Source organism: Dreissena polymorpha, chromosome 11, assembly GCF_020536995.1.
Source record: "Dreissena polymorpha isolate Duluth1 chromosome 11, UMN_Dpol_1.0, whole genome shotgun sequence".
NCBI classification, from domain to species: domain Eukaryota; kingdom Metazoa; phylum Mollusca; class Bivalvia; order Myida; family Dreissenidae; genus Dreissena; species Dreissena polymorpha.
In genome coordinates, this window is record NC_068365.1 from 80,733,268 (window position 1) to 80,746,443 (window position 13,176).

At 34.0% G+C, this 13,176-nt stretch overlaps 1 long non-coding RNA gene across 3 annotated transcripts; it reads right to left on the minus strand.

Moving 5' to 3' along the window:
* Positions 1-219: 219 nt before the first annotated feature.
* On the minus strand, positions 220-11,501 carry LOC127851654 (uncharacterized). 3 transcript variants are annotated; one of them, XR_008035871.1, is made up of 6 exons: positions 11,001-11,501; positions 6,946-7,276; positions 5,776-5,805; positions 4,659-4,688; positions 3,787-3,879; positions 220-2,991 (listed from the first exon to the last, which is right to left on the minus strand). It is a non-coding gene; the product is annotated as an uncharacterized LOC127851654 (long non-coding RNA). The 3 variants fall into 3 exon arrangements; XR_008035873.1 differs by lacking the exon at positions 11,001-11,501 and adding an exon at positions 7,624-7,771; XR_008035870.1 differs by lacking the exon at positions 11,001-11,501 and adding an exon at positions 7,411-7,546.
* Positions 11,502-13,176: the final 1,675 nt, after the last annotated feature.

The following is a 13,176-nucleotide window of genomic DNA, read 5'->3' on the forward strand; positions in this document are numbered from 1 at the left end:
TCAACCAGGAGAGACTTTCTGAAAATATCATTATAGCGGACGTCACATGCAAATCTGGGTAGACACTTTGCGCACAAGTAGCCCGGTTTTCCGAGATCAAAACTCATATGTTTTTAATACATCTTGTAGATGTCATCCAACTTAAAAAAGATTCTGGTCGTTGACTTTGAGCATACACTGGTGGATGAACACTTTGCTATACAAAAACACAACAACATCGACGTCATATGTCATAATTTGAGATTTAACAAATGGATGTTAAGCGATGTGTGAACATAGTACACTAATGTCAATACATGTATTTACCTTCTATGTGCAATGCTGCATGCCAACAAATAGCATTTGAGCTGTTGTAACACACATTTAGTAGCCCAGCAAGACATAAATCGTTTTTTAAACGATACATTCATTAATTTTGCAAAATATAACAAGACAACATGTGTATAATAACTTTTGAAATGTTAAAGTCTCTATAACGCTCAAAATCAACGAAAATTTCACACAGTATTTCGTAAAATTTAACACCTTTACAATCAGTGTTCCTTCTAGCAGTAGCCATAATTTCAACGCTAGATGTGGTATGATTTCATAGATTTTTGTAGATACAAAATGCTCGTTTTATTTATTTGTGACACAATTCCATTTTAATTTCCCGCGAATATATCTATTCATACGACACACGAACACCATGTTAGTGTTCATGCGTCGAATGAATAGATATCGTTGCGGTAAATTAAAATGGAAAAACAAGGAGCATTGTGTGTCTACAAACATCTATTTTACCAGACCACAACTGGCGTTGAAATTTCAGCAATTGCCATAACGAACACTGATTTTTAATTGGTTTAGTTTATTTTACGAAATAGTGTATGAAATGTTCGTTAATTTTGAGTAGTAATGTTATTTTAACATGTATATAGTTCTTAGAAGCACTCCTACCAATCTTAACAAGAAACCGTCGGAGACGGGTGATGCTCCCCAAAGTTTTTTTTGTCACAATATTGCACTATATATTCAGATAAAAGGAAACGTCTTGAGGGGCATAACTTTGGACAAAATAATACGATGGATGGTTTAGCAACTTAAAAATTTCAAAGGGCCATAACTCTCTAATAAATCATCTAACCAGAACCCACAAATAACATGCGCATCTCCTTAAGGTAGTTTAGCTTCCCATAAAGCTTCATTGAATTCCAGTCAGTAGTTGGGGAGGAATAGCCCGGACAAGAATTGCACTATATGTACAGTTAATGGAAAATTTCAAAGGCCCATAACTCTGTGAAAAGTCATCCGACCAGAACTGGCTGATAATATGCATATCTCCTTTTGGTAATGAAGCTTCCCATGAAGTTTCATTGAATCCCGGTCATTAGTTGCTGAGAAATAGCCCGGACAAGAATTGCACAATTTGTTCAGTTAATGGAAAATTTCAAAGGTTCATAACTCTGTGAAAAATCATCTGACCATAACCGGCTGATAATATGCACATCACCTATTGGTAGTGAAGCTTCCCATAAAGTTTCATTGAATTCCTGTAATAATTTGCTGAGAAATAGCTCGGACAAGAATTACACTATATGTACAATGGAAAATTTCAAAGGACCCTAAGTATGAGAAAAATCATCCGACCAGAACCGGCTATTAATATGCAATATCTCCTCTTGCTAGTGAAGCTTCCCATAAAGTTTCATTGAATTCCGGTCAATAGTTGATGAGAAATAGCTCGGACAAGATTTGCACTATATGAACAGTTAATGGGAAAATTTGAAAGGGTCATAACTCTGTGAAAAATCATCTGACTAGAACCCGCTGATAATATGCACATGTCCTCTTGGTAGTGAAGCTTTCCATAAAGTTGCATTGAATTCCGGTCATTAGTTGCTGAGAAATAGCCCGGACAAGAATTGCACTATATGTACAGTTAATAGAACATTTCAAAGGGCCATAACTCTGCGGAAAATCATCCGACCAGAACCGGCTGAAAATGTGCACATCTTCTCTTAATAGTGAAGCTTCCCATAAAGTTTAATTGAATTCTGGTCATTAATTGCTGAGAAATAGCCCGGAAACAAATTGTGCACGGACGGACGGACACACGCACGGACAGACGAAGCGGCGACTATTTGCTCCCCCAAAACATTTTGGGGCAGCATAAAAATATAAGTGTGTAGTGCAGCATTCAAAAATGTTAATATAAAAATGTTTCAGTAGTGCTACTACTACAAATATTCAAACTATTTGAACGTGAACTCTTACATTGTATTTCTGAGCTGAATCGAGTCATGGTTTTAGACAAGGTGCATTGTCGTGTGTTTACCCATCGTTTAATCAACACTTCCTTTGATCTAGTCAACTATCTGTTAATGTGGTTTGTCAAACGTTTTAAAATGAAAAATGTTGCTTGCACATTACACTAGCACTTTATTACAATAGCCATGAACATACGTACATTTTTGTGTACAAACCTCTATTCCGTTTATATTAAGCTTATATTAGCAGTTGTATCAAATATAGCATAGTTTGTTCAATTCTAACAATACTTAAGATAAATACGTGTAGTATACTCCTGTAAGCTAATTGATAGACAGCACACGTCTATAAAAAGAAAATGAAACAAAAAAGCGGACTGTGTATATCTTAAGTTTGTTATTATACATGAATAGTGAAATATTTACTTAATGCGCAAAAATAACAATGCTTTCTAAAAATACACTTAGAATATACATAGATCCTGCGAAATAGGTTATTCCATATGCTTGTATTTTTACGTGTCTTGCATTGACACGGTTCATTCTGGCTTATCATTATCACGATCAGCGCACACAGTCTGTGTTGCTGTTGTTCGAGAACGCTTCTTTCGTTTCTGATTTTCTTTATCTTCCATGTCGAGTTCAACATCTTCCAAGGCAATACCTTCCTCTTGTCGGGATTGTTCATTATTGTTGGTGTTGCTTGGTTGTGTTTCGGCTTCACGTTTGCACAATTGTAGCACTTTCAAAGAAAATAGCATAGTTTATATAAAATACAAGTATTAGTAATTAACAATTTTGTCACAGTCTAGACTTCGACAAATTTAAATATTAAATATATCAGGTAAACTAATTTTAGCTAAATCTTGATGTTTGATTCAAATTTAGAAAAGAAGAAAAGAAAAGAAAACTAACTGTTTACGTTTGTGAGCTGAACTGTGCGCTACAATTATAATAACAAATCCAGATTCATACACGCTTTTACTCTGACTTTTGTTAAGCCTTTCGCTACATTTATTATCCATTTTTAACTGAATAAATCTTATCATATGTTGGGACTAGTTTCCAACAATAAAGTAATTTTTTCGTTATAAAGTGAAACTATGGACAATTAACCACACACCGACGTGTTGTGTATAATGAGTAATATCAAATTTATCAGAAAAACAATGTTCTCAACACTGAAAACTCGCATGAACACAACTTAAATCAGCTCCAGCATTATCTTGTCTTCTGTGTTGTTATATGTATGGGTTTTTCAATAAAAATGGTTAATGAAAAAGGTGAACGTTACTCGATATTTAACTCTTGGGTTCGTCAGTTGGTTTTTAAATTTCGATAATGTCCTTTGGGATATCTCATTTTGCGATCATATTATTGACTGTAGTATAAATCGTCAGAGTGCAAATGCATATGAGAATAACCTTAATACTTTATTCGAACATACCAGCTGGAAAATGGGCCTTAATAACTCAAATACTTCGCGTTAGATGTTGAGTGCACTCTGTAAATGAAACTCACTTATTTAGACACTTACCTTTAATGATGAGCGCGAATGCTCCTGCGCCAGCTGCTAATCCACCACCAATCGGGCCGAGCATGAGGGAAAATGGAATATCGCCAAAACTGACTTATTAATGGAATAAAAAACAGCAAATAACAAGTGGTGAAATAAATCGTTTACATTTATTGATTCTCGGAATGAGAACAAGATCAATGTAGACAAAGTAATATGAATCATAAATAAATAACAATTACGATTTAGAAAATAATACACGGTTCCGTGTTGCATTTTATTTTCATCAGGTGTTGGCATTTCGTTGCCGCATTGACAACATGTAAAGAAATAATTTAAACACACGGTAACCATTATTCACTCAACTGTCAATGTGTTGTACGAAAACATGTGTTGAAAGGTTTGTTTTTGTTCAAATAATGTAATAACAAAACATTCGATTTCGTACAATTCCGAACCTTGCTTTAAAACTAAATGTCGTTTCAAGAAAATGTTCACGCATGCCGGTCAATAACGATCTTTGTGCAGATTGTGGCAAGCTGAGCTTAAAAAAATCACATGCGCCAAACACTATACTCATCGCATGTATATAACACTTCTCCTTTATTTGTTTTTATATTAAGAGCCTATCGTTAAAATTGTGTTGAAAAGAAACGTAATTTTAAAACATATTAAACTACATTTCCGGGCATAGCTTGATTTCAGAGACTTCATTGGAAATAAGTATTCAAGTCTGTTACATCGTAATTAAGTACATTGATCTAATTTTGTTATGCATTTAGTTTCTAAAAGAAATCACCAAAATATATAATACAATTTGCTGTGTTCTTGTGAACAATCCAGTTAAGCTTTTTCAATTTTTATTATATGGATTTTAAAAATATTTAACTTACTCTCGGATTTAGTTCCTGTCTTTGTTTCGTCTGAAATAGAAAAACCACCACACACATAACTACGTGAACATAAATAATACGATGACAAAAATAATTAAACTCCAAAACCATTACTAGCGAAATCCGTCTCAATTCGTATTAAAATTTGCTAGCAGCATTTATTGAAAGTGCGGATTGTTTTTTTAATACTTGACAATATTTTAATCACATAAGGCAAACACTTAAAATGATTAAAGCTGACCATTAGTGCCGCCGAATTTGCGATATGATGCCGCACGTATGTTAACGTAATGCTACATGGACGAGATTTCTTTCCCAACAGAGGCACTCGGCATTTGTTTCCCCCCCCCCCACCCTACCCTCTGCTACCCCTCTCCTCCAGCCGCTTGCCCCATCCAAAATCCCTCAAAAATGTCAATTTGTTATACAAAACGGGGACATTAAAACACGTTGTTCAAAACCATCAACAATATATTGTACCGGGTTATGGAGTTGCCTCTCCTCTTCGACAATTCAAATCCGGTAAGTCAATGAAGAATCGGATCTTTGAAATAATTTAAACACACGATAACCATTATTCAATCAACTGTCAATGTTTTGTACGAAAACATGCGTTGAAAGGTTTGTTTTTGTTCAAATAATGTAATAACAAAACATTCGATTGCGTACAATTCCGAACCTTGCTTTAAAACTAAATGTCGTTTCAAGAAAATGTTCACGCATGCCGGTCAATAACGATCTTTGAGCAGATTGTGGCAGACTGAGCTTAAAAAAATCACAAGCGCCAAACACTATACTCATCGCATGTAATATAACACTTCTCCTTTTTTTGTTTTTATATTAAGAGCCTATCGTTAAAATTGTGTTGAAAGAAACGTAATCTTAAAACATATTCAACTACATTTCCGGGCACAGCTTGATTCCAGAGACTTCATTGGAAATAAGTATTCAAGTCTGTTACATCGTAATTGAGTACATTGGTCTTATTTTGTTATGCATTTAGTTTCTTAAAAGAAATCACCAAAATATATATAATACAATTTGCTGTGTTCTTGTGAACAATCCAGTTATGCTTTGTCAATTTTTAATATATGGATTTTAAAAATATTTAACTTACTCTCGGATTTAGTTCCTGTATTTGTTTGGTCTGAAATAGAAAAACCACCACACACATAACTACGTGAACATAAATAATACGATGAAAAAAATAATTAAACTCCAAAACCATTACTAGCGAAATCCGTCTCAATTCGTATTAAAATTTGCTAGTAGCATTTATTGAAAGTGCGGATTGTTTTTTTAATACTTGACAATATTTTTATCACATAAGGCAAACACTTAAAATGATTAAAGCTGACCATTAGTGTCGCCGAATTTGCGATATGATGCCGCACGTATGTTAACGTAATGCTACATGGACGAGATTTCTTTCCCAACAGAGGCACTCGGCATTTGTTTCCCCCCCCCCCCCCTACCCTCTGCTACCCCTCTCCTCCAGCCGCTTGCCCCATCCAAAATCCCTCAAAATTGTCAATTTGTTATACAAAACGGGGACATTAAAACACGTTGTTCAAAACCATCAACAATATATTGTACCGGGTTATGGAGTTGCCTCTCCTCTTCGACAATTCAAATCCGGTAAGTCAATGAAGAATCGGATCTTTGCGCAATTGAATTTTCAGTGAAACTCATAAATAACGATGCAACCATGAACAAAACATATTCTTGAATGCATTTGATACAACGATAATAAGTAAAGATACCTTGTAAAAACATTTCTAAATGAATCTCACAATTTAGACGTACTTAAACAATCGATGGTTGACGGTTCTTTAGATCATATTTGTATATAATTAATATGTCGTCTATAATGGATAGGATATCATTTCGTGTTCAAGGCAAACCGGACAAGCCTCGCCATTTGTCTTATTCTAAGCACACCATGATATATTACACAACAATCGAGCAGTACCATTCAACACATGAAATTAAACGACAACGATAAAATAATTTAAGCCAAATGTTTGCGGACGTGGCATCTACTAAATTTACGTTACTGGAACGTCTTAATTCTATTTATATTTCGACGAACTCGATGACGTTGATAACCACCACTGAATGGAATAAGCGATTTGTTCGTATTAGGATCTTTGCGAATGGGAAACATCTATTTTCAACAAATTCATATTGTTGATACATCTATTTTTTACAAATTCATATTGTCGAAAGCATAAAAACGTATATATATTTTTGACTTATCAAGTAAGTGTTTCTGTTTGCTCCTTACCTCCTTTTACGACACACACCGTTGTCCTGTTTGTCCTGTAGTAATCATAGTAGCAACTTTACACGCCAAACATTCGTTCATCAATTTTAAATATGGTGAGGTAGATCAATGTACCATTTGCATTAAGCGAAATATGGAACCCATTTTCATAATAATTACTATATCCATGCCAATACGAAAAAAAAACGGTCAAACCGGGCTATCGTAGCAGAATTTTGGGTACATAAAATATCATATGCATAATAATAATTGGTCCGATTGTATTCGTATTCAAATACCATCCACACATTTTGTTGACCGACCACTGCGTACTGAGTGCGGTTGCAAGTTTCTGAAATAGAAAATAGATTGCTTGTTTACATAACCTGGTTTTCTTACAATACCTTGCATATGCATAATTTTAGATACACAATATATTCTAATGTCGGTACGTTTTAAGAATATTACAAATAATCTGAAATATACCTCCGAGTGTGCTTTTCCCAAACATAAAGGCAAACACCACGACCTTCGACAATAGCATCATGCTACACTTTTGTGTTTCGATATAAATATAAGAGACCGAGGACGAATATACGAATCCTACAGACAATAACGTATCGACTTTATATACCGAAATGCTCCTTATCCCGATATATTTCGATATTTAAACCCATAATGAAATACACGTATACCAACCACATAAGTGCTTGTTGTCTATCAAGTTTGATGCCCATATATCAAGTAGGTACACTAGATTATCGAATACTAGCGAATGGCAAGCTCATATCGTATTTTATTCTTATGTTAAGTACTCGACGATAGCGGGTCGATTCGTGTATGTTTATATGATTCGATTACACCGTGCGTCAAGCAATGGCAACATGTTAATGCAATGTCGCATATAAAATAAGAAAACTACATAATAGTCCGGCAGAAAAGTGGCTATTTTTTACTTAACCCGACATTGCGATATAGTAAATGTTAGAGTGTATGTTGTAAGTGAATATGCTACCGATGAAGAATCCAAATGATGCCGGGCTGGTTTCTTTGGGGGGTTCATTTTCGGTCTGATTTGTATAAACATATACATATGTATTTTTTCATGAATTATAAGGCCATTTTGATATTGTTATACATGTTAAATATGAATAAAGAAGTGCAAACGTGTGTTAAATGAAAAAATGAAGATGGCGTTCAAAATGGCTGCCATAATCGATATGGCTGCTCAAAAATTGTTCCTAAAACCAAGCTCATATATAAAATATTATAAATCTCCTCATAATAATTATAAATATTAAAAAATAATAACATTTAGTAACAATTAAGTGGGTAATAAGTGTTCGATTAAATGAATTTTAATCATACATATGCAGAGTATAGTATAACAAGAACCTATCAACCTAATCCTGACCGTTGGAGAATAGTTATATTATATTTGTGGACAGTAACAGCAATCTCGTCAAAGGCATGATTTTTGTAATGAAAATACACCGGTGTCATTAATGTTATAAAGCACATAATATATCATTTGAACTACCATAATACGTATAATTCAACAATTTTTAACCAAGGACAGGATAAGGTCGAATTTTTTAAACAGCATGGTATTAGTGCCCATGTTTGTCTTTCATACCATTAATTACAAAACGCAAGACACTATTATTATCCATCTTTCCTTTCTATTTCTATTTTAGGCTGAACAGATCTTAAATAATGGATAAAGTCATAATCATAACGCATTATTAGAGCTGTAATGATTCGGTTCGATGCATCGATAAACCGGTTCAACGCCGCCGATTCGATTTCGATACCAATACGGCAAATTTCGATTCGATTCACTGCAATCCCGATTGATCCGCATTTTAAACCTTACTTTCCAAATCCGTCGTCTAAACGTTCATGTCATATGTAATACGTCTTGTTATTGGTCAATAGCCAATATGGCATCCAAGGAATGAAGGTTACGCATGCGCAATTAATTTCCTTCTATATTACATATAAAATAGTTAAAGTTCGATATCAATTTTTACCATGATCAAGCAATGACCCACTATATCATCATACATCATTAGAAAGATAAATGCATAATCTTTTGAAAAAATGGATGTCATTAAATTCTATACGTTGTAACTGAAAATATTCACCTTAGAATAGGCAAACCGGTTTTGACAGCTGTGCAGGCGACCATTTTGGGCTCAAAGAGTATGACCTACTTTCAAAGCCGGGAACCATCAACAGAAAAAGTAGAGCACAAAAATGGCTTTTTTTCTTATTGCTTACAAATATACCTTCAAATTAATACCAAAAACAACCATTTGCAATGTATTTTACAAATCCTATGCAGCATGCACTCAACAAATGTGTGCTAAGTATCAAACTGACTGCATGTAACCCTAAGAACAGGAGTTCCGGTTTGGGGTTATGTGACCTGAATGAATAACATGCTGAGCATTACATCAGCCGGTAAAATGGCTTCTTCAAACACGCCGAAAGACGCACCGTCAAAATTAAAATCAAAAGTAAGGGAACATTTCGGGTTTCGCAAAGGTTCTTATGCAAAGTACAAACGCTCTGGCGCTGGCAATCCTCTGAAAATAAAAGGTGCACCCACAAACTGTATTGATGTCAAGAGTTGAGTGTAAAATTTATTCATGCTGAACACGCAGTAAAACAGTATTACAAAGACGCGGTCATGTTTCCAATGTTCAAATCAGCCAATGGAATAAATGAAGTGTATTCATTCGTGTCTAGATGCGGGAAATTTTATTTGAATTTTATTGGACACTTACAAAGGTCAGGTAAGGTCAAAAGTGACGTTAAACAGCTATGCCGAAAAAATAATAACCAGTTTGCAAATATATTCACCTGATGTAAGCAAATTAATAGGTGGCATTCACCTCAGTGTATGTATACCTCTATAAAGATCCGTTTTACCGAAACCTCCACAAAATTTACTATATATAAATATAATTTACCAAACTTGTTATTTACCACAACCTCTAGTACCCGTCGATACTATACCGTAACCTTCAACATATTGTAGTAAATGCACTTTAACACTCTCTGTAAGACGCCGTAACATTTTAATTCATCAAAATTTATCTCGTTACACTTACATGCAGTTAATTTTGAGACAGATCTTGACACAATTGATTCAATATTCTTTGTTGCTTACGCTTGTTTGCATTTTCTTCTGTTTAATGTCAGACTTTGAATTATATTCTAATGATTTTATGAGTTGTTGATACAGGTCTGTAAAACTTCCATTGTATCGATAACATAGGAATAAATTACTTGGCTAGCTATGAAAGAGGAACACAATATCCGTATTTAAAATAAACTTTGGCTTACACATACAAAAACTATTCAAAATTACCGTTATTTACCATTTATTTTAACAACGTTCCGTATCGTCAACAAACTGTGAAAAAACACCGTAACCATTGTAGTTATGACGCCGTATCGCGTTGTCGTACAGACACACATCTCATTGTAACGTAGTTCAGCGAGAGTGGGATATAACACACTGAATTCAACTACATGAGCGATATGACGATTTAGTTACGTGCTATATTGCCAAGTGATTGAATAGCGTACTTAATGTATATACTCCAATAAGGGGCTGAATCTTGGGGTTTGCAAATTTGAGCAATGTTTGTGTTTATCTAATACAAATTTTCAAGAATGTACAGTGGGCGAGATTGTTTAGTTAAAGGGATCTTTTCACGGTTTGGTAAATTGACAAAATTGAAAAAAGTTGTTTCAGATTCGCACATTTTCGTTTTAGTTATGATATTTGTGAAGAAACAGTAATACTGAACATTTACCATGGTCTAATATAGCCATTATATGCATCTTTTGACGATTTTAAAACCTAAAAATTATAAAGCGTTGCAACGCGAAACGATACACGTTATTTTGCAATAGCATCGTTCCGACATGAATTCATGTCGAAAGCTTTAACGGCATCAAATTCATATAACAGCACAGAATAATCATGCAATAAATTATTAAACATAAAATATAAACATTATTTTACTAATTGCATTAGTAAAATGTTTATACAAACTTACAAGTAATGATAGTCCAGACCTTAAAACACTACCACTGTTCAAATTCCATATTGTTGCCATATAGCACTGTGTAAATTGAAAGTTGCATAATGTTACCTCATTGGTCGGTTATAAATACATTGTTTCTCTATATATAGTATTCGATTTAGACGAAAATAATAATTTACGTGGAATGTCATATTAGTTTTCCATTAAAACTTTGATCTTGCTGTGTGTGTTTATGGACGTTATTAATTATGTTATACTTATTTTTGTATTTCATTAAGAATTAGAACGTGTAGCCCTTTTTGTTAACTGTTTTTAGCAAACGATTCGCGGCTTAATAAGACACGGAAAATAGTTAAAGCGACACTTTCATTTAAAGGTTTAATGTGAACAATATTAAATGAAACCTTTTTTGGTATTAATATATTTTATTGACATGTTAAATTCGATACTTGAAAAGGTGTTTAGTCTTTAAAAAGATGTCGCTGATATTGTTAATTTCAATAACTGTTAATATGCTTAATGTTGTGTAAGAAATTGAATAGTTTCACTGAGTTCGTATCGTAAAACGCGCAATGGTTAAGAATAAGGTCTAAATAAGTTTAAGTATTCAGATCTGAATATCAGCAGCTGTGCCAGCTGGGAGCCCCGTTTTGGCTTTAACAACCGCAAGCGAAACAACATACTTTTTTAAGTCTTGCACTTAGACTCCATGATCACAAGTATAGGTCCCTGCTGTGGCGTATGACACCATAGTGTTATTTAGTATTGGTCGCCACAGTATCTGATCATAACGAGACAATTGGATTGTGCTGAACACAGGGGCAATAAAACCACAGATCTATCAATAAACAAGATTATTGAGCTATCTTTTATTGAACACCGCGATAAAAATGCTCAAACCACGGACTCTATATTACACGGATAAGAAACATGGCAACATTCTCAGAATCATCACTGCTATATGTGTAATCACCTAACAATTCGTCTAATAATAATTTATATATTTGAGTTGAAGACGATGTACTGTTGTATAAGTCTGAATAAACTATCTGTCTGCCTGTCTAAATCAAAGCCGTCATCGTCCCAGTGAAAAAAATCTGATTTTGAATAGTTGAACATGATGCCCTAATGTCAAAATACGAAATGACCCGCGTAACACCGACCGTGATTTTCAAGAATCTTTAATAAATTGATAATTTAAGGTAAATAACATTTCATATAATTATACATAATTCCCTCGTTGATAATTAACAGCAAACGATGAATGTTTTTGACACCCATTTTATTTCAAGTATGCATGCAAAGCCGAATAAAATCGAGAGGGTCCGCTATATACGCTGTTTCATCATAAATTTAACACCCTTTCTGTGTTATAAACAAGAGCTGAAATAGTTAATTTATTAAGATTTATTTATAATAAGCTTTATTGATATGTTTCGTGAACAAAATACTACAATATATCATAAAAAATATAATAATCATGGCAAAGGAAATTCAATGGCCGGTTTCTAAACAAAAGCATAATCGCCAAGACCGTAGCATCAGTTCAGTGCGTTAGGAACGCGCGCTACTTTCTTCCGCCTTCATTCCTTAATTACTTGCGTTTTTAAACAATTTTTTTCTATCGTATACAGAATTCTATTCTCCTAAGCAAGATGTAATTTTTAAAACTGAACTCCAAATATAAACGCTACAAATTGGTATTAAGTACGAACATGTCAACCGTAAATCTAGATACTAAAACTCCAAAACGGTATGATATTTGCAAAAGTTAAAGTTATAACTCACCGGGCTGTCGAAATCAGAAGAACGCTACAAATTGGTATTAAGTACGAACATGTCAACCGTAAATCTAGATTCTAAAACTCCAAAACGGTATGATATTTGCAAAAGTTAAAGTTATAACTCGCCGGGCTGTCGAAATCAGAAGAACGCTACAAATTGGTATTAAGTACGAACATGTCAACCGTAAATCTAGATTCTAAAACTCCAAAACGGTATGATATTTGAAAAAGTTAAAGTTATAACTCGCCGGGCTGTCGAAATCAGAAGAAAAACTTAATATATATTTATATATCTGTTTACTACGTAACGTAAGCTTTCTAATGATATATAAGTTGTCAAAATCGGCCGAGAAATGAAACTATAATTCAACAAAAGACGTGAGTGGGTACATCAAAATGTATAA